Here is a 4,388-nt window from a genome sequence, read left to right on the forward strand (position 1 = left end):
GGTATCCCGACGTCGTGGTATCAGCCGAAGCACTTCAGACGTCAGCGACGGAGCGGCGCGCGCCGAATTGGACTGGAACGCCACTAGGCTAGGTCTGCTTTCGGCCGCCCACGCAACGTGCAGGTGTGCTCAGGGCGATGGGCCCAGACCCCTGCGCGCTTAGGTTTAGACCGGCGTGCTGGCCTCTCTGTTTTGCCTAGGTGGGGCTGCGACGTGTTGATCTTCCGCGGCCGGGCATGACCCAGGAAAGTGTGTCCGGCCAAATGGGATCAAGCGTGTTGGGTTATGTGGTGCACCCCTGCAGGGAAGTTAATCTATTCGAATAGCCGTGATCTTCGGTAACAGGACGACTTGGAGTTGTACCTTGACCTTATGACAACTAGAACCGGATACTTAATAAAACACACCCTTCCAAGTGCCAGATACAACCGGTGGTCGCTCTACCTCAGGGCTATGAGGAGGGGATCGCCGGGTAGGATTATGCTATGAGATGTTACTTGGAGATGCTACTTGGAGGACTTCGACCTACCCTCTTCTGCCTGTTGCAAGACGAAGGTGACCAGAAGCGTAGTCTTCGATAAGACTAGCTATCCCCCTCTTATTCTGGCATTCTGCAGTTCAGTCCACTGATATGGCCTCCTTACACATATACCCATGCATATGTAGTGTAGTTCCTTGCTTGCGAGTACTTTGGATGAGTACTCACGGTTGCTTTCTCCCCCCTTTTCCCCTTTCCTCTCTTCCTGGTTGTCGCAACCAGATGCTGGAGTCCAGGAGCCAGACGCCACCGTCGACGACGACCCCTCCTACACCGGAGGTGCCTACTACTACGTGCTGCCCGCTGACGACGACCGGGAGTAGTTTAGGAGGATCCCAGGCAGGAGGCCTGCGCCTCTTTCGATCTGTATCCCTGTTTGTGCTAGCCTTCTTAAGGCAAACTTGTTTAACTTATGTCTGCACTCAGATATTGTTGCTTCCGCTGACTCGTCTATGATCGAGCACTTGTATTCGAGCCCTCGAGGCCCCTGGCTTGTATTATGATGCTTGTATGACTTATTTTATTTGTAGAGTTGTGTTGTGATATCTTCCCGTGAGTCCCTGATCTTGATCGTACACATTTGCGTGCATGATTAGTGTACGATTAAATCGGGGGCGTCACACCCTCCTCTGCAGCTCTGACTTCAGGAATACAAAGCAGGGCACGGCGACCCCTCGAACACGCAGGAAGAGACCGACTACCAAGACCCATCATCAAGCCTGCTCCGCTCGAAACTGCCATCGTTGCCACACAAGAAGCCGCGCAAACATCCACATTGCCGGACGGGCACCAGCCGACCGCAATGTCGCGAGCGTCCAGCCCATGGAGGGCGCAAACGGGAACCAAAACTCTTCAAGGCGACGCCCCCAAGGGGGAAGCGACGATGACGACGCCGTCGCCCGACCCGGCCGGGCCTTAGGCTTTCACCCGAAGAGCAAGGTCCGAGGGTGGCGGACACGGGGCTCCACGACGGCGCCTCCAAGGAGATGAAACGACGCCCACGGACGCCGACGCCGCCGGCCGGTAGGAACCCGACAAAACTTTCGCCCGGAGCACCTGTCACCACTGGCACCCCCACGCACAGCACCTCCACTGGCCCACCCACCTCCACGAAGACGCCGCGCCAGCAACCCTCGGAGCAAGGTTGTCAGAATCGCGATCCTGTTATATGATTCTACGACTTTACGATCCAAACTAACCCCTATGATTCTACGATTTTAGTTTATAGAATCTACGTTTTTACGATCCTGATAGTGAAGATTCTACGATTTGCGATCCTACCATCGGAGCTCCGATCCGATTCAAAATCGCGATTCTGACAACCTTTCCTCGGAGAGCCACCACAACCCACTCCTCACCGGCAGCCAGAGTAGCACCGGCAAGCCAGATCTGGCCGCCTGCCAGATCCACATTCCCCCACGTCAGACCGCATCCAGTACGCAGCCACCACGCAGACGAGTACACGCCCACGAGCAGGGGCAGGAGAGCGGCCACCCCTCCGCACCCGCGCCGGCCGGGCCTAGAAGCACGAGATCCGCGCCGGGAGCCGCCACCGCTGCACACTGGGAGCCGCCGCCACAGCACAAAGGGGCGTCCACAGAGGAGCACCACCAGGACGCCAATGTTGCAGGGCCGCCGAAGCCGCCGGGCTGCCCACGAGCAGGGGAAGGAGGGCCGCCACCCCTCCTCACCCGCGCCGGCCGGATCCGGCAACGCAAGCGCGAGATCCACGCAGGGAGCCACCGGCGCCGCACATGGGGAGCCGCCGTGGCATCGCCGCCTAGCCGGGGGGAAAGAGCGCCTCCCACCACCGAGGAACCTTGTCGCTGCACAGCGAACGCCCCGCCGCCGCCGTCCGCAGCGCGGGCTTAGCCCGGCCGCATCTTCCGGCGGTGGCGATGGGGGAGGAGAGAGGGGTGCGGCGCCAGCCGACCGGAGAGAAGGGGATCCCCCGAGTCGCCTGGGGACGACGCGGGGGTCGGGGCTGTGCAACTGACTTAACAACAAAAGAATATTCTAGTGAAAGTATTATAGCTAGTATCATGCAATGTCAATTAGGCATGAAGCTGACATGGCATATCATTAAGTGAAGAGAGGGACACTTGTAGTATCATAATATGATACCATAGCATAGCATGTAAATGGAGAAACCTAGTATCTATATATTGTCCACATCTTCATATTAGGGTTATAGAAACAATTAAATAAGATACTCACTCTATAATATTGTGCATTATGAAGGTAGTATCACATGCATGATATTAGTTTTGGAGCACCACTATGCGTCTCTTTGGGCATCTCCAACGCTCGGCGCTAAAGGAGGGCGCGAGGAAAATTTTCCCGCCCAAGCTACAGTTGCATCGTTAGGCCTTGTACAATCGGAAGTGCTTAGGGGAGGTGCTTAGAGAAAATAAACCAGACTTTTTTTAAGCACCGGTGCTTATTTGTACAGGATAGACGCTTAACTAAGCGTCTCTTCTTTAGAAATAGGCACCGATGCTTCAGAAAAACCCGATTTATTTTTCTAAGCATCTCTCTAAACACCTCCCATTATATAAGGCCTTAACTCTCCCCACGTCGGGGTTGACATCTACTCAAAATATAGCAACGAGTGCTTAGCATTATTGTTTCCTGAGCCGTATTAAGCGTTGGTGGTTAGCGCCCTTTTTTTGCGGTTGCGCATTGGTTAGCGCCTTGCATTGCATTGGAAGAGATAACTCTTATGGCCTTTTCAATTTTCTGAAATTATTTTTTTCTTTTTTAAGCGCCTGGATAAGTGCTCACCATTGTAGATGCCCTTAGAGCATCTTCAATAGATGGTTTAAAATTTGGAGGTCCAAAATCAGAGATGTAAAATTTAAACCGCCAAAAAGTGCGTTTTGGAGCTTCAAAAAAAGCTCAACCCCAACAGATGATCCAAATTGATGGTCCAAAAGAGCAACTTCAATAGACGGTCCAAAATGAAGATGTAAATTTTTCAAAATGACAAACTACTAGTCCATTCAACATAATTCAAACATCAAATTCAACATAGTTTCATACATGAACTTCAACTACTACTTATTCAAACTACTAGATAAACTACTCCTCATCGTCGGAGCTGCGGAACTGCGCCCAGAATTCCTCCTTCTCCGGGTCGTCGCACCCCTCCTCCTTCTCTGAGAAGTCTGCCCAGTCCTCCTTGGAAGAGGACTCGATGGGGATCACCGTCGAGGGACCGGCCTCGTCCTCCTTCTTCGCCCCTTCTTCTTCTGCTCCGCCTCACGCTTCCAGTAGTACTCCAGCTCGGCCTGGACGTACTCCGGATGCTCCCGAGGAAAACTTGGCATCGCCTCCTCATCAGTCTCGCCGGCACTGACGACAACCGTCGGCTTCTTCGTCGTCTTCTTCTTCGTCGGGATCTCCTTCATCTTGATGCCCTACGGCACAAGCATCTCCGTTTCCGCCCGACTCTCAATCTCTGGGAGTTGAGGTGCTCCCGAGGCCTCTCGGCACGCCACACCGCCACATCGTAGGCACGCGCGGCCTCGTGGTAGGAGGGGTACGTGCCGATCCACCAACGCCTCCCGGCGTCGGAGAACTCCACTCCGAAGTTACCGGAGGGCTTCTGCCTCATGCCGAAGAAGCCTGACTTGCCCTTCGGCGTCTTCTTTGGTGCCATCGGAGAGCGGTGGAGCGGCGGCGTTGCGGCCGGGGCGGTGGCGGACGGAGCCGGGCGGGGCGGCGGTGGCGGACGGAGCCGGGGCGGGTCGGAGCTACGGCGGGCGGGCCGGGGCCGGGCGGAGCTGCAGCGGGTCGGAGCTAAGGCAGGTCGAAGCTGCAGCGTGCGCTGCGGCCGTGGCAGGATCCG

This window comes from Triticum dicoccoides, chromosome 5A (assembly GCF_002162155.2).
Source record: "Triticum dicoccoides isolate Atlit2015 ecotype Zavitan chromosome 5A, WEW_v2.0, whole genome shotgun sequence".
NCBI lineage: Eukaryota > Viridiplantae > Streptophyta > Magnoliopsida > Poales > Poaceae > Triticum > Triticum dicoccoides.